The following is a 22902-nucleotide window of genomic DNA, read 5'->3' as shown; positions in this document are numbered from 1 at the left end:
TGCTTGCCTAAACTTACTGCAGTTCCTATACACTGACCTCACACACTAAACCTTTCAGCACTTCCCTTCAGGCTTCATAAAGCAATGCTGTACTACATTCCTACACCATTGTCACTGACAGCCTGTGCCTGGAGCAGCCAGCTTCATCTTTCTCATATTTATGGCTCTACTCACAACTCACAGATTAGAAGGTTGGTAGTATCAGTGGGATTAGCATTAATGCTATCACGTTTGCAGGCATTTGCATATTTGGTGAGTCTTAGAAAGATGCTAAAAAGGAATAACCCCACAATAGAGCCTTGAGGGGCTGCAGTGAGGACAAAAGAATAACAAGAACAGAAGTCCTACATGCAGCCATGTAGTAAATTGTGGACACAAGATATTATGACAGTATTTTCCTTCAGATCCCTGAATTTATGTGTGATTCTACCATAATGTTTTATTATGTAATGTTTTAGCCAAAACTATATAATCTTCATCATCATCCCGGTTAGCAGTGGCACTCTCAAAAAATTGACATTAAGCATGCAAAATCCAGCTTTGACAAAACTGAGCAGGATTTGGCCATGGGGAATGCATTTTCCCTGTGTCTGTCTGAAAAAGTTCCATGACAATTCTCTTCATCACCTTCCACAATATACTTGTAAGATGGATTGGTCTGTAATTACTGAGGTCTGTGGAAGAACCCCAGTCAGAGACTGAGACTGCAATAACCTACTTTTTTATATTAGGGACATAGCCAAATTTTAATGTTTTATTAAAAATATGCATACGGCTACATTAAGTTATTTTTGTTTGCACAGATTACACTTCATAGCAACTTGTCTGGGTTTATGGAACTGATGTTTCTGAACTCAGTAATTGATGATGTGACCATTTCAGATGTAATTCAGGGTAGGGTCGTGTTGCAAGAAGAAAAAGTGGATGGAGTTTGTCTCTTGGTACTTTCTTGCTCCTTTACCTTTTGTTTTTTTCAGGTATAGTTGTAGAAGGCCTTATTACCATCAGTCATCCTGATAGCAAGCTTTAACTCAAATAAAGTTTTGCTTCTATTATTTTAATGAGTTATTTTTGTATGGAGCTGATCTTTGCCATGTCGTGTTGGTTGAGTAAAGATTGTGGATTTTGTATACTCTTTAATTTTCATTTAATGCTTTGCTGCTTTGTATCTCCACCAATTTTCATCTATTTTTACTTCTCATGGGGATGAATTTATCTCTGCAATTACTTAAAACATTGTAAGAAGCAGTGAATGACTCATTAGCATCTTGTGAGAGGGGGCTTAATTTATAATCCCATAATTTTAGAGGTAACAAAAAAAAAAAAACAAAAGAAAAAAAAAAAACAAAACTCTTGACTGCTAGAGGTGGCTCAAAGTAAAACAATACGAGCACAAAAAATAATCTAGAGCATATCACCATGGGAGTCTACAGATAAATTACTGTTGAAGAATAACTTTAATAAAGTTGTAAAATAAACTTAAGGAATAAAATGTAAAGAGCCTCTTTAAAATCCACATTAAGCACTTTCTGCCGTAGCCTTCATCAGATTATTGTCAGTTGGCTCTCTTTTCATGAATAAAAGTAAAATCCACCAATAAGTGGCACACATTCAGGCTAATGCCTTCTTTTCAGCCAATCAAATTACAGCCAATGGAACAACAGAATGAATGACAAGCCTCCATTTTTAACCAATTGAAAGGCGTCTACCTTTCAGAATGGGTTTGAGTAGAACTAACATATTCAAACCAGGAATAGATAGACTCCACAGGCACAAACTAGTAACACTAAAAACAAAACCACGTCCAACCTGAAAACGAACGAATATTCAAACCAGGATTATGATCTGCTCTAAGGTTTATAATTCTATTAACTTCACTTTTTTCAGTATTATTCCAAAGGTCCCCACATCTATTTCCTTCATAAACACATTCAATAACTTTAAATTTAAAAGAATGTAATGGATGTGATAAAACATGACTTGCCAAAGCATTTTCTTATCTTTATGATGTATGTCCCTCACATGACGTAAAGTTCTGTCCTTGAATTGTTGGTCAGTTTTTCCAACATAGTAAGCAGGGCATTTTAAACAAGTGGCTAAATATATTAAATATTTAGTGTTACAGGTGGGAGTATGTTTAAAGCAATACTCCTTTCCTGTGATGGGATATTGAAAAGAATTAGTAGTGTCAATAAAAGGGCAAGCTTTGCATTTTTCACTCTAAAAGTTCCTTTTTTCTTGAAGCATTGATTCTTAGGAAAGCCATCCTTTGAGTATAGCAGCCTCTTGATATTCTTTTTATTTTTAAAAACAAACTTTGGTGTGTCTCCGACTATATTTTTCAATTTCTCATCTTCTGTCAATATTGGCCAAAACTTCTTAATAATATTGCACACCTGTACAGAGTCTGTACTATAGGTAAGCATGCAGGTAAGTGTTTCCTGGTTGAAACCTTCCTTGGTTTTTTCTTTCTGTTCATTGTTAGTTCTTTCCTTTGAAAAAGTATGTGTGTCCTTTACCTTCCCTGATACCTCTAAATCTCTCAGATTTTATAGTGGTATCCATTTTGGTGTATTCTCTTTCTTGAAGGTGATGTTGCAGTTACACTTTTTACATCTCAAAATCTTTATCCCTAATACATAATCTTGAAATATGTGTCGTCTGATTCTCTATGATATTCTTGAAAACAAGTCTGGGATGCATGCTATTCTTATGCAAATAATGATTTCTCCATGTATCCTTCCTGTAGATCAAGGTAGATCAAAGGCCTGTGGAAAGCAGATCGCACACCGAGACTTTCATTCTTACTGCATCACTTGTTTAGGCCCAGACCACAACGTCCCTCGTTGCCAGTTCTCTGCCCTCTTTAATGGGAGAACCATTCACCGCAGAGCTCTTTTTGTAGACAATTATTTTCGTCTTCCATGTTTGAATTCTGATACGGCATCCATCAGCCTACAATCTGTCGACATTACGAAAAAAATGCAGAGATGAAGATAGAGACATGCCACATAAGGCTAAGCCTTCCAACGATGCTTCCACTAAGCAAGTTGTCAGTTCTCTGGAATTCAAGTGAGGCACTTTTGCAGCCCCTGTTGCCCAACTCACTTTCAATGCAGGCCTCTGCTGAGACCCTTTCAGAGTTTGGTATGCCACAGAAATCCTCTTCGTCTTCCAAGCCTTTGGCTGTCTCTGCCTTGGTTGGGACCAACTACCGCTTCTCAGAGACCGACAGATTCTCTCAGGTCTAGAAGCCAGTCTACTCCTAGGAAATCTGCTTCTAGCCACCATCTTGCTACTGCCCCCCCCCCCCCCAAGCTGCAATGCTTAAAATGTCGGAGGATCTCATCTCCCTTATCTGAGGTTCTCAGGCCCCCACTCCTAAAAGGAAAAGGCATCCTTCTCCAGAAATTATGACAGACTAAGAGTCTGAGGAATCTGATTATTCTGCTTTTGAAGAGGAACAACATCCAGTAACTGTTTATGAGGATTCAGATGCAGAGGAATACATCCCTTCTGCCTCCCCTTCAGAGGACCTCTCCTTTAGGGAAACCCTTCACTCCCTTAGGGAACATTTTTAATAGGAATCTCAAGACTTCCCACAGTCAAAGAAATGACCTAGAGAGTTTCTGGACCTGCCCCAGCACAGACCCCCTGGCCATCCCACCTATTTTGGAAGTGTTGGATGATGTTTTCCATGAATCCAGCTTAGCCCCTGATGCCCTGCCTCCTACCCCAACTAAACCTGACAGGTACTACAGATTACCAGATTCTCACAAATACCTGTACAGGAATCCTTCTGCAGACTCTGAGGTCATTACACAGGGAGCCAAAGGAGCTAAAACTAGTTCTGCCAAGAATCCTCTTCCTTCGGACAAAGACTCCAGAGCTCTGGACAGATGGGGTAAGAAAGTATACACCTCTGCAACCTTAGCTATCAGGGCACTCAATTGCCAGTTCTGTATGTTAAAATGTGAACAACACACTTTGGAACAATTAAAACAGAAGATTGCTACCTCTCCTGATGATACCAACTCAAAAGAGCTGGCAGAATTACTTCACTCTGCTTGTCAAGTGGCCAAACACTCATCACAATATCACAATGTGGATATGATGCCCTAGAAGCCTCTAGCAGGGCAGCAGTGGCAGGATCTGTTATTAGAAAACATGCACAGTTGAAGGAACAACCTCTCCCTGATCATGTCAAGTCTAAACTTATTGCTGCACCCCTAGATAAGGAATGCCTGTTTGGGGAAAAAGCAGAAGAGGTACTTAGAAAGATGGAAGACAAAGCAAAATCTATGCAAACAGTAAAATATTTCTTTCAAGTTCAACCTCCCAGATTCAGCAGGAATTTCCCTATAAGCACTGGGCCTTCCCTGCACCTAGCAGACAGGGCCAAGGTAAGCCCAGCAGGGACAGGCCATCCAGGCCCCTATCCCAGGGCCAGCAAAGAAGCAAACAATGGACCACTTCCAGCTCTAAGGCAGGGAGTTCTAAGCCAAGCTTTTATGGTACTCACTCACAATGAATCTCCCTCCCCCTCTGTCCTCCTTTCACTCATCAAAAACTAGGAGGAAGGCTCACCCTCTTCAAGGACAATTGGGTCTCTATAATCAAGGGTCAATGGGTCTTAAAAATCATTTCTCGGGGATACAGATTCTCCTTCAGTGAACCCCCTATTCCAAGAGGATACCCAGATCTTCCTCCAAACCAGTTTGCAGAGGCATTGAATTAGGTCCAAAATCTAATATCCCAGTATCCCAGGGGACAGTAGAACCTGTCCCTGCTGATCAAACAGGAAAAGGTTTTTATTCCAGACTATTCCTTGTTCCAAGAAAAGAGGGCACTTGGCGCTCCATCCTGAATCTATCCAAACTGAACACCTCCTTGCTGGTCCCCAGATTCAAAATGCTAACCTTGCAGCAGCTCCTGCCTATGCTCACACAAAATGCCTGGCTTGTGATACTAGATCTAAAAGATGCCTACCTCCGCATCCCCATCAGGGAATCATGCAGAAAATCCCTGCGCTTCAGAGCAGGCTATCAACACTTTCAGTTCTCTGCACTGCCCTTTGGCTTATCTACTGCTCCCAGAGGATTCACCAAATGCTTGGCCCCGGCTATAGCATTCTACAGACTGAGAAATATACAGATTTACACTTACCTGGACGACTGCCTCATTTAGGCAGAGTGCAAGAAAAGCTGCTCCAGGACCTTCTCTTTGTCAAATCACTCCTAACTTCCCTAGGGTTCACCATCAACGAGAAAAAATCAAAGCAAAACCCCACCAGAAAAATAGTTTTCCTGGGAGCTGTGCTAGACACAGCAACCCAAATGGCCTTCCTATCTCCATAAAAGCAGAGCTTCCTGCGTCTCTACATCACCCAACTGGCTTACAGAAGCCACCTCACTGCGAGGAAGTTCCTGCAAGCCCTGGGATACATGTCATCTTGCATCCTTCTCATCCCTCTCGCCAGGCTTCACATGAGAAAACTTCAGTGGTACTTAAAGAACCTTTGGTGTCAGCACTCTCAGTCCCTAGAGACCACTCTCCCTCTGATCCTTTGTATAAGGGCTGAATTTCTCTGGTGGGCAGAGGCCTGTGCCATGAACAAGGGTCTTCCCTTTATCCTCTGCACCTCCGGCCAGACCATCACCACCGATGTCTCAGACATTGCTTGGGGTGCTCACCTAGCAAGCAGGTGTACCCAAGGCCTTTGGAATGCCCAGCAACTTCACTTGCACATCAACCAGAAAGAAATGATGGCAGTGCAAAAGGCTCTGATCTTCTTCCAGCCCCATCTCAGGCCAGGGGGTCCTCCTTATAAAAACAGACAACACCACAGTTATGTGGTATATCAACAAGCAGGGGGGCACCCAGTCTTACCCCCTGTGCAGGTTAGCCATGAGTTTCTGGCTTACAGCCACCTCCATGGGGCTACACCTAATTGTTGAATACTTACCAGGGATCAGCAACACACTGGCAGACCTCCTAAGCAGAAACTTACTGGACCCTCATGAATGGCAGCTCCACAGAGAAGTGTTTCTGCAAATCACCCAAGAGTGGGGGACCCCAGAAGTGGACCTCTTTGCCTCGTATCTCAACCATCAGCTGCACAAGTTCTGTACCAGGCAGTATCACCTCCTAGCGTGGAAGGTGGATGCCTTCACCTTTCCCTGGAGCTCCCTCTTTGTGTACGCATTCCCTCCTCTGCCCTTTATTCCCAAGGTTCTGATCAAAATAATAGAGGAGAGACCAAAGGCCATCCTCATTGCTCCAGATTGGCCCAGACAGCAATTGGTACCCCTTATTAAGCAGTCTGACCTTATAGCCCCCAAAGTTGCTTCCCCTGATGTCAGACGTCCTGACCCAGGAGAGGGGGAAGGTACTGCACCCAGACCTACAGACTCTCAAACTCTCAGCATGGCTTATACACTAAAAACTAACAAGTAGTCCCTGTTAAGCAAACAGGTCCTGGACATCATCACAGAGGACAGAAGGCCCTGACACAAGAAAATCCTATGCAGGAAAATGGAAAAGATTCTACTCCTGGAAGCAATCAAAAGAGGGAAGTACCTCCCAACTTTCCATCCCTCTCATCCTGGATTACCTAGCAGAGTTGCTCAATAGTGGTCTCTCTTTCTCCTCTATTAAAATCCATGCCTTGGCCATCCCTGCCCATTATAATTCAGACCCACCCCTCTTCTCTCATCCTTTGATTAAGCAGTTCCTCAGAGGGGCTTCTAATATCAGGCCTCCCAGAAGGCCTCCGATGCCATCCTGGGACCTGAATTATGTGTTAGAAAAACTAACCTTACCTCCTTTCGAACCTGACACTTCAGCAGAATTGAAATACTTCTGTTGGAAGACTGCCTTCCTGCTAGCTATCACCTCAGCCAGAAGGGTCTCAGAGCTGCAAGCTCTCATGGCTGTTGAGCCCTTCATAAGTTTCCATGCAGACAGAGTCTCCCTGAGGACTAACCCCTCCTTTATGCCCAAGGTGGTATCTGATGTGACCCTTAACCAGGCCATATACATTCCCACCGTCTTTCCCAACCCTCAAAACAAGGGGGAAAGAATTCTACACTCACTAGACATGCACAGACAACTCAGATACTATCTGGACACTCAGAAAAACAGACCAGCTTCTTGTAAACTTTGCCCCAGGGGCAGAGGGGAAGCCCATCTCCAAACAAACCATTTCCAAATGGATTTTGTACTGTATCCATTTTTGCTACAGACTACATGAGAAACCCATTCCTAAGTCTATCCGTACCCACTCCACTAGGGCAACCTCCACTTCCACTGCCTTCCTCAGAGGAGTACCTACCAAGGACATCTTGGAAGCGGCCACCTGGACCTCTGTCCATACCTTTACAAAGCATTACCACCTACCCCTCTTTTCTAAGTCTAGGGCAGGGTTTGCCTCTGCAATTCTGCATGGCCTCCTGTCCCATACCTAGGACTCAATCTTTCCTTCCAACCTTTTCCTCAGCTTTGGAAATCCTCCCAAAGGTGATGGTTGCAACAGTGAAACACGAAGAACACAGTACAGTTGTGTACACTTACCATAAATGTAGATGTTCGAGTGTATTCACTGTTGCAGTCTTGGTTTCCCTCCCTCTATCCCCCACTTAACATCTTCCCAAGGGGGGCACAAGTTTCCCAAGGTGGCCATTAGCCACCAGGACCACTCCTCTCTCTTTGTCCTTTTGCGTCTGATGAGTTAGGGCAAGAAAAATGGATGTATTGATGTCAGCTGCTTTGCTTTATAGTACTGACAACCTGCCGTCAGACTACAGGCGACGGCACCTGGTGCAAAAAACATTGACTCTGGTATTCGGGCCAACCGAGGGCTACCACAGCAGGAATAACCCACAGGTGATGACTGCAACAGTGAATACACTTGAACATCTACATTTATGGTAAGTGTACACAACTATACTTTTCAAGTACCGGATATTATATTTCACATTACTGTTCAGGTAAATATGTATTTACTTGTCAAGAAAATGCAACAAGTAAGAGGACAAGAGCTGCAGACAACTCCTCATGTATATTGGCTTGGTCCTTGAGCAGCATACGGAAGTGAATTGCACCTTCATAGTTTGTTAGATGTAGACATGCTTAGTTAGATAACTCATTTTTTCTGTCTTATTAAAAGTAGTTTAGGTTGTTAGGAACAGGGAGTTAAGGAAGAATGTTATTAACATGTCCTTCACTGCTGCAGTAGCTTTAGCTATATGGGCCAAATCCTTCAGGGGATTCAACAGCTGACTAACTTTCAAAGCTTTCAGGCCACCTTCCATGCACCCAAACCAGCAGTCAGCTCAAGCAGAGCTGACTAAAGTCAAGTTTAGGTGCAAAGGTCTTCAGAACATTCCTGCTGCAGAAGAGAGTTCTCCTCTGTAGGCTTTTGAGGATTGGCAGTTGGCTAATAGTGTTCCATTGTTAGGCAGATAAGTTTCCTTAAGGAAGGGTTAGAATCTTCCACTTTTCCATTTTACTTTTTGTGACAGAAGATGTACTTTTTCTGTGAAATTTATTTTAGCTAGGAAAAAGGTTTTATTGACTGTCATGTGACTTTTCTTCAATTTTAAAAAGGAGAATCACTTTTTCACTTTTTGTGGTAAAAAGCTGTTAAAACTTTTACTTTTTCTGTGAAAAAATAGTACTATTTTACATGTTGGGCTGGGGTATATGTTTAAAGTGCTTACTACTGTATTTTAATGTATAAAAAGTTACTTTTTTACTATTTACAAGGTTTTACTGACTGTTATTGCAAGGCTTCTCAGGAATCCCACACTTTTTTTTTGGCTTAACAATGGAACATCCTACAAGTTTCTTGGTTCTATCTTCTTTCACCCACAAAAAGAAAAAAGATTATTAGAAGCCTTTTCCGCCACAGCAGGCTGATAAAATGCAGGTTGAGGACTCTGCTGTTGCCAAGGCTGGTTCCTTGGACCTCTCATCTTTTTTCTTTGGGTCCTGCAGTTATAGGCCGGGGTTAGACATGTCTTCTGCAGCTTTTGGAGTGTCCTTGATGGGCAAGGGAGATATAATCTTGTTGATCCTGTGAGAATGGGCAGAGAATGCCACTTAACCAGAACCTCCTGTTCTGTTTGCTTTTGAGGAGGTTTTTGTCACAGACTGCAGTTTCCCTGATGACCAGCCTGCTGTCCCCAAGAATGCAGATAGACTTTATAAAGTACTTCAGTTTTTTAAGTTTTTATACACTCATCCCAGATCTGAACCAGCAGCTAGTGCTTTAGCTGCTATATATATGGTTAGTACTAAGTCCTCTCCTTCTGACAAGGGCGGGAACGCTTTTGATATGTTTGGGGGAAAAAGTGTATTCTTCTGCAACACTTGTTATTAGAATTCTTACCTGTCAACCTCATGTGTTGAAATTTATACTTGCCACTTTTGAGAATCTGGAAAATATTTTGACAAAGGTATCCTTGACACATATGGGAGCAGTGTTTAATTAGAAAGATAAATATTAAATAACATTAAGGTTTTCTTACCAGTGTGACTGTGGATTTGTAATCATAGTTGCATACCTGTTTTTTTGTGGTATGTGAGTAGGTGATATTTCTATATCAAAATACAATGGGTATGAACTTGGGTGTATTAAAAGAGATAAAGTTTGGGACTCCAGACAGGCATATGTTTAATAAGTATGGTTAAGATGAACTCATTGAAAAATGATAGCGCACTGCATTTCCCAGAGGGAGGAACTATTGATGAGAATATTTTAGAAAATCTTAAAAAGAAATTGAAACAGTAAGGAAACACAGTACCGGCTTCTTGTTGGTCAGCTTTTAATCACTGTCAAAAAGAATCTAAAAATAAGGAAAATTCATCTGTAGTTAGAAGTCTAAAATATAATTCAGCTATATTAAAAACACAGATGCATGCAACTAATAGAACAGCAAATATGTTACAAAAATGCACAGAAGGAAAACCTTATACCTGGGTGTCTGTCCCTTACAGCAGTTAAAACAATTAAAAGTTAATCAACCTGATTCTTGTGATGATGACTGATCTTTGCTTCCTTCAACCCCCTTCCCCCCCTCCACCATGTCATCCTGCTTTTATGAAGATGCCAGCCCTCCTTCTCCAAGAGGGCAGAGAGAGGTACACATAGCTGATCCACCTACTTCCCATGGTATATCCCAAGCTACTTCCAGCACTTCTGCCCATCTCCACAGATCAGTTTATAATACTAGATTTTGACAACAACCTGCCATGCCACCATCTGATCCAATGTTAATGAGAATAGCCAAGTGTAAACAGTTAAACCATAAACACAAGCATGCAACTAATATGAAATATGACAGTAATTTAAAATAACTCAGTAAAAAAGTGCCCCACAAAAGACCAAATACTCTAAAAAGAATCAGTTAGGCAGTTCCGAATAATCATTGATGTACAGAGGATGCAGACTCTGATTCTTCTACAGACACCAAAACCTCTCCTAACATAGCACCAAGTACTCAGGTCCACCCTTTGAGGCAAGTATCTCATCCTGCAGCTGCTTGGGACGATCATCCTGAACTGAAGGGGTTGTACACCCATGGACTACAGTAGATTTTTAAACTATTGTAGATTCTCTCCCTCCAATTTGAACACACTCAGCCAAATATGCCAAAATATTAAGGACACAAACAACTAAAAAACCCTTCTATCAAAGACTTAAAATCTGTTTTGAAAGCCTCAATATCCCCACCCCCCACATTTTTAGAAAAACTTGTGGAAATCAGCTATAGGCAGTAATATTCCAACATGTACCAGTGGGAGTTTTCTTACCACTAGAGACAGTTTAGTAAACGCTATCAGTACAGCATGTCCCAACAACTAATTGGGCAAGAATTAAGGCAATTGTGCAAAAAGAGAATAAATCCATTGATGCATATTTACAACACATGATAGTGTTTGAAGCTTTTACTGGGCATTCAGAACCTGTAGAACAGGTGACAGGCAGTGGGTTGTCAGTAGCTTTTTCAGAAAGCTTATTGCCACCAATTTAAGAACAGATTAAAAAGATTTGTTTAAACTGGACAAGTTTAGCCATTCACGAAATTGTTAACTAAGCATAATATGAAGCAGACAACATTGTTAGAGAAGAAAAAGAACAACAAAAAAACAAGTGCATGTTCAGCTGCAACAATTCATTACTGATATGAGGGTCTGGGGAGGGAGAGGAGGAATTGTGGAGGAAGAGGTAGATTTAGATTCTTTCCATCACAAGCCCCAGGAAAATGCCAACAAAACATTTAACTTCCTGCATCACTACAAGCCCACAGTGTGAACAGTGCTTTAGTCCCTGGTTTAATTGTGGACAAGCTTGACACTGGCATACTGAATGGCCACTTTCTTCACAAATGAATACTTCTTTCCAATGGACAAATTATCACATGCCCAGGCACCGGAGTAAGCAGAAAGACATCCTCTAACTTGGAGCACTGCTTGGCAGCCACCTGCATGACAACAAGACCACTAAGATATCAATGAACAGGAAGCACAGCTATTTCCCTTTGTACTGGTTGACCAGGAAGGTGCTTTTGTTAATATTACAGTGTGTAACTCTTATCTTCTCTTTCTTCTCTTCTCTTTCTTGTTAGCAGAAGTGTAACAAGAGTTGTGATTACTTCATTAAATGCTGAAAATCTCCCACTCTCTGGAGTGTCCAGAGTCTCTCTGAATTACCCAGAGACAAAACATCTTCCTGATCAAATTGGTCAGCTAAAAGAACTTCCTTTATTGTAGGAAACACTGCCCCATTAAATCCTTTAGGTGAAGATTCATTATGTACAGTATATTGCAATGCGCTGTTTGCTACCGTATTTCTCCGTAAATAAAACCTAACCAGAGAATAAGACCTAGCATGGTTTTCCAGGGTGGTCATGATATAAGCCCTACCCCAAAAATAAGCCCCAGTTAAGATCATCAACAACACACGACGGACGTGTTGAATTATAAAATAATAATAATATTATTGACATCTGTTGACTGAGGTTATCATACTCTGCTCACCATTTTTGGACCATTCGGACACCCAACTTCTCTGTGCAGAAAGTCATAAGATTCTTTCCCTGGGAGCCCTCCACAATTCTTACTGCAACCCTAATCTTCACTCACAATTGATGGTTGAGATCCTTGTCCCATAAACCTGGCAAGTGTACTTTCGTCAAAGTACAGACAACGCACGTAAAACGTGCGCACTTGATAATGAACAGGTGTGGTTGTGTCTTCTTAACCATTGCCGTTTTGTGTTGCCACTCCTGTCTCATAAGTCTTCAATTACCCCCCCCCAGACAAGATGAGTGCAAAATGAAAGGGCTATTCCGTCGAGTACAATAAAGGACTCATGGAGGACTCCCAGGGAAAGAATCTGATGGCTTTCTACAACGAGAAGAAGTTGGATCTCCAAATGGTCCGAAAATGGCGAGCACCGTACCAATATCTCAGTCAACAGGTGGACGAGGGAAATGCTAAGAAGTGCAAGTGTGGATCAGGTCGGCAACCATTATTTCCTGAGCTGGAAGACATCATCTGTGAATGGATTGCTAACAGGAGAGCAAAGGCTTTGGTTGTGCGCAGGGCTGATATTCAAGCATTTGTCCTTGCAATGGCAGCACAGTTAGAAATATCCCCAAAAGAATTCAAAGCATCACAACACTGGCTGGATGGCTTCCTGCAGCAATGTGAACTGTCTCTAAGAAGATCAACAACACTGTTCAAGTTGGAAGATACTGATGTTATTAAACGTGCACTTGCATTCAAGTCCTTTGTTGATGGCATCGACTTTTTTAAATACCAACTCTCCAACATGATTGCTATGGATGAAACTGCAGTGTTTATGGGCCAAGGATCTCAAACAATAATTGATCAGAGGGGTGCCTTGTCAATCTACATTCCCTCCACTGGTTGCGAAAGTGCACCTGTTACCTGTATTTTGGCAATTCGTCTAGATGGAAAGATGACCCCACCTCTAATCATTAGTAAGGGCAAGAAAGATAAGATTGAATGTGTTTCAGGCATTTACATTCTTGAAACCAAAAAAGCCTGATGTACACAAGCAGTTATAAGGAACTGGGTCGGTGTAATGCTGCCACTTGTTTTGCAAGGTGGCGAAAGAGGTCTGCTAGTCTGGGATTCATCCAGCACTCACCGCGCTAAAGAAATGAAGAACTTCCTTGTGCAGAGAAGAATAGATCAAATAATGATTCCCTCAGGAATGACTGCCTATCTCCAGACTCTTGATATTGCAATAAACAAGCCATTCAAGGACCATTTGCACATGGATCTCAATGACTACATTGAAAATAGAATGGAGAGAAATCAGAGTGGAAACTTTGTGAAGCCTAGCCTGCAAGAGGTCGTGACTTGGGTGAAGAATTCATGAGATAAAATCACTGACAGCTGTGTTGCCAATGCACAACGAGCAGGCTACTTGGACAAGCAGTGCTCATTTAAGGAGAGCTCTATTGCTAGGTATGACAGATTGGGGCCAATGGTTCTACAGGAAATGGAGTTGCAAGAAATTCAATTTAAGAAATTTGGGGGTTGGAGATGTATGACAATGTTCCAGAAGAAGATGAGATGACTGTATTTGAATAACTTTTCCCGTTATCGGGGCAACAGAATGGATTGCTTCTGCTTTCAGCTGCCAGCAAGCTCTTCTCAGTTTTTTAACTTTATTGTATTAAGGTAATGTTTCATTATCAAGGGGGTAATTACAATGTAAGGCCACTAGTTCTTAGACTTCATTTTTATGACTTTCCATCATTCTTCTCTTAAGGTTTGGGTAAGGAATAAAGAAAGCATCACCACTCAAGAAGTGGCAGCTATTCACCTGTTTTATCCCCTCCTCCAATACACATGTATTGAGATTTTTCTGTACTTTCTGTTAAGCATGAAATATTGGACTGTGAAAGCCAAGGTGTAGATATTCTAAATTTGAAATGTTTGTTGCACTGTTTATGTAGAATTCTCACACAACTGTTAACGCGTTAACTAGAATTGTTGCCCAATAACGGAAAAGTACCAAATAAATGTCAATTTGTGTACAGAAATAAATGTCAATATGTGTACATGAATAAATGTCAATTTTTTGTACATGAATAAATGTAGATTTGTGTACGTGAATAAATGTCGATTTGTGTACATGAATAAATGTCGATTTTTGTACATGAATAAATTAATAAATATAGATTGTTGTATGGGGGGGGGTAAATAAGGCATCCCCGGTAATAAGCCCTAATCCGTATTTCGGCGGGGGAAAAGTATAAGACCCGGTCTTATTTTCGGGGAAATACGGTATACTCCGGAGGGTTTATATCATAACATCGAACCGTTAAAACATTGAATACGAAAACATCGAACTGCTAACCTCGAAATCTCAAAACTCCAAAAGCTGAAAACATCGATGTTCGTAACTCTGAGCGCTCAGAGTTGGCCCTCCTGAACACAGACATCCTTACGTTACTGTGAAAAGCATTCATATGCATAACGTCTGGTACGAAATACTGTTTTATAGTACCATAACCAGAATAACTGTGTATGCACGTAAAGGTGCACTAGTATATAAATAACTCATACACATATTAGGATGTGTTGTAATTAAACAGTATAAAAGTAAACATTTACCATCCCCTCCCCGTGCGCTTAGCTGTGACCGAATAGCAACATGGCTGCCTTTGCTTACCCTGCTGCTCCCGGAGTACTAGGTACAATATTTGAGTGTGTAATGTCTCAGAAGAGAACAGAAATGTTACAACTGGATGGATATTTTTATAATGCAGAGAGAGAACCATCAAAAACAAACAATACTGGTGCTATAAATGTAAGTTCATACAGAAATGTTGAGGTAGGGCTATAACAGAAACTGTGGTAGCTGGGGAACGTTTATTAAAGTCTGTTGGTCACCTGCATGCTCCCGATATGGTGGAAGTAGAGAGGTATCGCGCCTGCCATGACTTAAAGCAAAGTGCAAGGTGCAGTAGAAGTACACCAGCTTTACTGGTGTATGATGTGGTGGGTAGTACATCTGCTGAAACACTCATGTCATTGCTGTCTAGGAGGCCATGCAACAGATTAATAGGGTTAGGAGAAGAAAGATGCTAACATATAAGGTTGTGGCTGGAAATATTGGTGCTGTGGACACAACTAAATGTCCGTTAAAACACGGCACCTTTATACAAGCTTGGAAGGCAGACATTCATACCAATACTCATGCATTGGTGTTTACCACAGTGGAAAATCTGTGAGATTTATGTAGGTTCATAGGTTCATAGATTAGTACTAAGCTAACTGCCCTTGCGAGCCATTTTAAGCCTAGCCAATTATCCCTTGTGAGACTCAAACCCTGCACCTTGTGCTTGCAAGGCAAACACCTTAGCTATTAGGCCACCCTCCCAACCCCCTAGTACACAAATATGGTTCATGGATGGCATATTCCTGACAAAAGGTAGACCGTGTAGGCAACTGTACACCATTCATGCCCTGGTAACATTTGGGGATTCAACAAAATGTTTTCCACTAGTGTTCTCATTAATGTTATCCACTAGTGTTCTCATTAATGTTGAAGAAGTCCTATAAGGCATATAACTTCCTGTGGGAATGTGTGCATGAGTTACTGTCCTCAATACAGTTACAGTATACTGTGAAATACATACTGACAGACTTTGAGTTGGCTGCCATTAAAAGTGTTAGGCATCATTTCTTGTCTGTAATCAGCAAGGGATGTTTCTTCCATTTCACACAGGCAGTATGGAGAAAGGTACAGTCTCTTGGGTTGGCTAGTGTGTATGAGAAGACTGTTGCATTACAGTTAGATGTGAAGTGGCTGATTGCCCTTGCATTCTTGAATGTAGAGGATGTAGTTGAGGCATTTCAGTGTATTAGTGAAACATTCTACCCTGATGCCAAACAGTTACTGCTATACTTTTCTGAAGTCTATGTTGTAGGTCGTCCTAGGAAGCAACAGACAAGAACGATAGGCATAGTTTTTATTCAAACTAAAGGGGTGGTGAAAGCCACATAACTATGGGCTAGGCTTATAAATGCCCTTGGGCAGATAGCCTAGTATGAACCTATGAACCTATGAACCTATGAACGTCAGGTATTAATCATTTCCCAATGATGTTTCCAGTTGAATTCCGGAATGTACATGCCCTAAATGAACTGTCACTACCCAGAACTCAGAATTATGTGGGGGGATGGCACAGGCATCTTCGCTGTCTGCTAGGAAGACGCATTGCCGATATACCATCTATAATCAACGCCCTTGTTAGGGAGCAGAACAGGGTTAATGACATGCGGCTATTTATGCGATCAGGTTGCCTTACATCACCCAAGAAAAATAAAAACATTGAAAGGCAACGGAGATTGCAGAATGTAATACGTAACAGGTCAGAGTATACTGCTGTAGAATTCGTGAGTGCAATAGCTATGCTTTTAACACTCTAGAGTAGAGATCACGGTGGTAAAACTTACAACCGCATGTAAATACTTTGGTTAATGTACATACTTTGTTTATCATTATTTACTGCTGTTGGGTTTAACATTTAATTTCAATTGTACACTTTACAATTCTTCAGAGACATGTTTGCAGCTTAGTGTAATGTGGTAGATGGGTGTTGTTCTGACAACTTCACAGGTGTGGTTGTTGTTTGCTAACTTTATTATTTCAGGTGGTATGAGTGTGCAGATGGCCAACCGTTGCTATTTGGAGTGTCCGTTTTCAATGTTTTCAGCTTTCGGAGTTTTGAGATTTCGAGGTTAGCAGTTTGATGTTTTCGTATTCGATGTTTTAATGGTTCGATATTATGATATAAACCCTACTCCAGACAGTGTTTTTCTTGCTATCCCAAGTGAACCCTCTCCTTTAGGTCTGTATTCAGTCTTTTGGTTGTGCAAGCAGATTCTGTTTTTGCACTACTGAAGTCAGAATAAACTACAGATATTGCTGATTTGGAAAGGCTATAAACTGTCCCTCCACATCTCTGGACTACTCATGGAAATGAGGTAGGGCTCATTAAAGATGCTGAACCTGTAAAAGTAATTTTTAAAACTTTTGAGTACCTGCCTAGGGTAGGTTAGTATCCGTTATCAAATGAAGTAGAAAAAGAAATGGAACCTGCAATTTATGCATTAGTCCAACAAGGGATAATTGTCCCAACTCAAAGTCCATCTAGCACACCCATATTACCAGTTAACAAACCAGGGAAAAACACTTATACATTTGTACAAAACTTACTAGCAGTTAATGCAGTAGTAATATTGGATTTTCCTGTAGTGTCTAATCCTACCACAGTACTAAGTTCTATCCTGACGACTGCTACTACCTTGTCAATAACAGCTATTTTTTCTGCCTTCTTTTCTGTCACTATACATCCTGATAGTATTACATACAGAGGACAGCATTATAAATGGACAAGATTATCACAAAAATATGTGTAAACAGTTTTCCTTTTCTCTAGAAAAATAATACAAAAAACAGATAAAATTGAGTTCCTATGTGGATCTACATTAATAAAATGTGTAGATGATTTGCTTTTAGCCGCAAATTCTTTTAACCAAATTAGCCAAATTAGGATTCAAAGTCAGTACAGAAAAATTGCATCTTGGAAACCAAAGATTCAGTACTTAGGACACCTCATTTCAGAAGGTTCTAGTCAAATTCTACCCTCATGCATTACTGATATATAAGCTGCACTATGCCCCTCAACAATAAAACTGTTACGGCTTTTTCTTGGGCTGACAGGTTACTGCCAACAGTAGACTTTTAATGCAGAAATAGTAAAACCATTATTAGAGTTATTAAAGAAAGATACTCCTGAACCCCTGCCATGTTTTTGTTCAATTAAAACTTTACTTTCAAATCCTCTTGCTGTTTGCCATATTATTCAAAAATATTTGTTTATGCTTTCTTGTGAAAGAAATAAAGTAGCATTAGGATTATTAGCACAGCACTGAAACAATGGTCTTAGAGCTATTGCTTATTTGAGTACAAATCTCCCCAACTGCCCTAGGGTGGTGGCAATGGTGCTCTTGGTGGAAATGGTAGCTGACTTTACTCTTGGGCATGAGACTTTCATGGTAGTTTTGCATTCTATAGAAGCACTGATACTAAAAACCAGAATGTAATATTTATATGCTACATGATTGTCTAAATATGAATTGCCTTTTCTTAATAACCTTTCTTTATAGATTATTAGATGTCTACCTCTTAATCCAGTCTATTTTTATTCATTTAGTCTATGAAGGAGAACCACATGACTATGGTTTTGTAGTTAACTATGTGTTTCATCCTAGATCTGATTTAAAAGCTATTTCATTACCAACTCCAGAATTACTTTTTTTGTTGATGGATGCTGTGTCCAAAGAGAGGATGGTACATTAGTAATAGCGGCCTTTTCTGTGTGTACTCAGAATAAAATTTTGCTGATAGGACAGTTAGGTGGAAATGTCTTCTCAAGAAGCTGAACTTGTAGCTTTTACTGAAGCATGCCAAGGTCAATGGTCAATATTCACAGACTCATGTTAGACTTATGGGGAAGTCCATGACTTTGGAGGGAAAGAGGGTATGTAACATCAGCAGAGACAGTTACTAAAAGTGCTGTTTTTGTTCATGAACTATTAAATGGAGTTTTATTGTCAAGGAAGGCTGTGGTGGCCAAGTGTGCTGCTCATATGATTGATGATTCATACATCTCAGAAGGGAATTGTTTTGCAGATATGGTGGCTATGCAAGCTGCATTGTCTCGTCCTGTTCATGCTTCATTTTTGCAGCAACTACATGAGACTAACACACGTTTTATCTTTTAAAGAACAGGCCGATGATTCTGAAAGGAAGTACTGGATTTGGGATGGCTGGAGTCATTCTCCGGATCTATTGTTGCCCCACATGGATGGACAGCTAGTAGCCCTAAGTGCTTTTTTAACTCATTTGGTTTCAATTTACCCTTTACCTTTTCATTTGGGGAAAATGCATTAATAAAACAAATTTTGAATGATTGGCATACCCCTCACATTTCAGAAGTCATTCAGCATGTTGTAAGTAGATTTCTTATTTGTCTAGACTATAATATGTCAAAAAATGTTTCGATCCCAGTCTCTGAAAAAAGCCATGAGGACCATTCTGTTGTGTACAGTGGGACTTTATTTAACTCACACAGACACAGACGTTTAAGTATGTTTTGATTGTTGATGCTTTTTCCTGGATGGATAGAAGCTTATCATTATGTGAAAAATAATGCAATTACTGAAGCCAAGAAACATCTCTCTGAGCTGAGACTTAGATTTAGTGTTCCTTCTTGTATTCAATATGACCAAGGTAGGCATTTCACAAATCAAGTGAAACAACAAATAAGCAAGCCTTTGAATATAAATGTGCAGTACCATTGCCCACATAGACCATAAGCTTCAGAGATTGCAGAGACGATGACTCAGGCAGTGAAGACTGGACTTGCAAAGTTATGTGAAGAACCTAGTCTTAAATTGCCAGAAGCTTTACCCCTAGTTTTTAGTGTGAAAATGCAGTTAGCATTACTAGGACATTTTTGCCTCATGAAATTTTCATGGGGAGACCCATGAGAATGCCTGCCACACTCCTACCTAGAAATCTGGAGTTGTAAAATGTAGATTAATGTGTTTTTTTTAAATTGAAAATGCCTCCACTCTGTTTTGCAGCACTACCATAAACAAACTTTACAGACACTGAAACAGCTTACCTCAGCTGTGCATTGTGATTTGCAACCCAGAGGTACCATTTCCAACAGATCCTTTGAAAGACAACATTCATTGCAAACAAGATGGAAAAAAACTTCCTGGTTTTGCTTACTACTGCCACTGCCATCAGATGTGAAGGACTACCCACCTGGATCCATGTGTCGCAGGTCAAGAAAGCTCTTCCTAATGATGAAAGCTGATGAGATGCCATTGACATCACTCATTTTGAATTTATGGGAGCAATAACAAATCACACCAAAAAAAGAAAAGAAGAAAAAACAGGGAAACCATTGTATCTGGAAATGAAGCTTACAGACTTTTTAACACCATTGTGGCAGTGTTCAGAAGTTAAATCCAATAATTCAGTGACATCATTATGGACAGAGATAAGATTTTACTAATTCTTTTTCTTCTTCTACATCAGTGATATTTTTATCAGGATACAACTGGAGGTGAGGATTAATCATTCAGCAGCATTATGTTTAATGACTGTAAATCAGCCCAAGACCCTAGCAGAGGATCAGGTAACCGAGTATCACATGTGGATTTGCAAGCAGTAGAAAATTCAAAATGGAGTTTGTTTGGGAATCTATTTTATATAAACTACAGAAGAAGTCTATCAGCCATGTTTGCAATTTTTCAAAAACCTCTTTCAGCCCCAGCCTGCTCAATATTTGTATGGCATCATTATTGGGACATTTGTTGTGACTCATCATTATTTTGTTATGTTTCTTCTACCATTTGGAGCCATTGGAACTGAAAATACTAAACATTTTTTTTTACAAAAATCAGAGGTAGGCATTTGGTTAGAAGTGAGCAAAGAACCCCAGAGTGGCATCTCAAATTCAAGTACTTTTTCTGCTGCCATATACACATATGCAAAGACTATAAATGTTAGTGACTGATGAGTGTGTGCACATATAGCTACCACACACTATGGAGGATGCCCATTAATTCTAATACCAGCAATTGATACAGAAATCAGATCAGCATTTAGTACTATACTCATAACCAAAAAAAATGGAAAGTTAAACATAACTCTACCCATTTTTCAGTAGTTCCACTTCAATTATCAACAACTGTTAAAGAATATACTTGTTATAACAAAAATGGAACACTTTATGTTGAATAGAACCCTTTCAATGTTACTTGAAAAGTATATGATGGGGCTAAAGGGTTGGGTATGGCAGCATTACATGAATTCTGTTATGTTTGTGGAGATCAGATATATCCCTGGTTACCAACATAGTGGTTGAGTTGTTGTTACATAGGCCATGTTATCCCAGATGTATGACATACAGTGACTTTACCTAGTGGAAAGATTCATAATACTCATCACAAGAAGTAGGCAAAGACATTAAAAATTCAGTTGGAAAAATAGATGTTTAGACTTATCATCATGCTGTTGAAAATACTGCATTTAAAGGCTTAGCACACATGGATCTTGGTGATGGTGTTATTTCTGAAGCAGGGGTTATACCTGCTTATAGAGCAATAAAATCAATATGGGAATTGAGAAAACTATTTCAACTATTAGAAATATTAAGCAGTGTTACTTTGAGGTCAGTAAGTAAGAGGACAGCTGAAATGACTGTCATGCTCAGCATGGTGCTGAAAAACAGAATGGTACTTGATTTTACCCTTGCTTATAAGAGTGTACGTGTATGCTGATAAAAACAGAGTGCTGCTCATTTATCCCAGATAATGCCAATACCATTCAGAGTCACTTAGAAATTATATAAAAGGTTGTGGAATCATGCTAAAGATGCAGATAGCTGTCAGTGGGCATGGCTAACTAACTTGTTTTCTGGTTGGGGAGAAGGTATTTTAAAAATTGTCATGCTTTTCACTGTTGTAGTTATGCTTTTAGGAATCATTTTACTTGTGTGAAAATTATTGATTATGAAACCTTTGGAATCCAGAAAAAGCATCAAATTACAAAAATGTTCATATTAAAAATGGAACAGAATCCTTGACTTTGGCCACAGTCATAAGCTATGATGAAGAAAATGATGAGGAAAATGTGATGCAAGTTTGATTAGGCTGTATGGCAATCTTTTGAGGGGGAATGTGTAACTGAAAATTATTCAAGTTGTCTTTGTATTCCTGCAAGACATAGAACATGCTTTCATTGCCAGCAAAACCATATTTATAAAGTGTTTGTATAAGCACTGTGCATGTCAGTGAAAGAAAAAAGCTGCATGTGATGAATATTTGATAGCAAGTAAAAAAAAAAGTGTCCACCTGTTTGAAATATTGTTGTCATTGTCCAGTCATGAAGAAATATATGATATGAATGAGTGATGCTTCATATCAAGAACAAAAAAACTCCATCAGCTGGAAACACTGAGCAGATCTATAGTAGTTTATTCAAAAAGCAGTAAAACCACAAAGCTTTCAGGCTGATGCCCTTCTTACACACCAAAGAAGGGCATTAGCCTGAAAGCTTTGTGGTTTTACTGATTTACACACTGAAGAAGGGCATTATCCTCAAAGCTTTGTGGTTTTACTGCTTTTTGAATAAATTGCTATAGATCTGCTCAGCTTTCCCAACTGCTGGAGTTTTTTGTTCATGATTTTGGAGTTCCTACTTCTCCAGTAGTGGTTTACCTTAGTGTTGATCCTGTTTGTTGCTGTGATGCTTCATATCCTCAGACAGGGGGATTTGTTCTATTTCAAGATGGATTCCTGGTAGTTTTAGTCTGTTTTTGATTATCTGTTTCCTGCCAACAAGACTAGTGCCAGTGTAGAAAGTTCCAATGTGGATCTTGGAACTTGTGCCTAATGTGGAGAAGCACAGATAAAGGGTCAGCAGATTCTTAGCTCGCAAATATAAAGCAAAGGTGTTCATTTTAACTGGTCAGTGGCTATAGGTTCATATGTAGGTACTTGGCTATCAGCCCTGTGGCCTATATAAGCCTAGCCAAAAAAGTTCCCTGGCTTTTGCCACCTAAGAAAGTTATTTTCCTGCGCCCTGTCTAGCAGAACCACAGAAGTGATCCCCAGGGTGAATTTTCTATTTCCCATCCAATTGTTGAGATTTTTCTTAAAGAGGGCTAATGAGGAGCTTTGCTTGACATGAATATGTGGTTTAATAGATACAATTTATAAAGTTTAGAGTTAAAAATAATACACAGAAATGAAGTTTATTATGTTCTG

The 22902-nt window shown here is 40.0% G+C and overlaps 1 protein-coding gene across 5 annotated transcripts in view; it reads left to right on the top strand.

Moving 5' to 3' along the window:
* The window catches only part of ARHGEF10L (Rho guanine nucleotide exchange factor 10 like), a 3087848-nt gene that overhangs the window by 978967 nt on the left and 2085979 nt on the right, over positions 1 to 22902 (top strand). The gene's annotated exons all lie outside the window — the stretch shown is intronic.

Source organism: Protopterus annectens, chromosome 2.part0 (genome assembly GCF_019279795.1).
Source record: "Protopterus annectens isolate FY-2018-M chromosome 2.part0, PAN1.0, whole genome shotgun sequence".
Taxonomy (NCBI): Eukaryota; Metazoa; Chordata; order Ceratodontiformes; family Protopteridae; genus Protopterus; species Protopterus annectens.
Note: the sequence above shows the minus strand (reverse complement) of the source record. Positions and strands in the feature narration are given on the sequence as shown.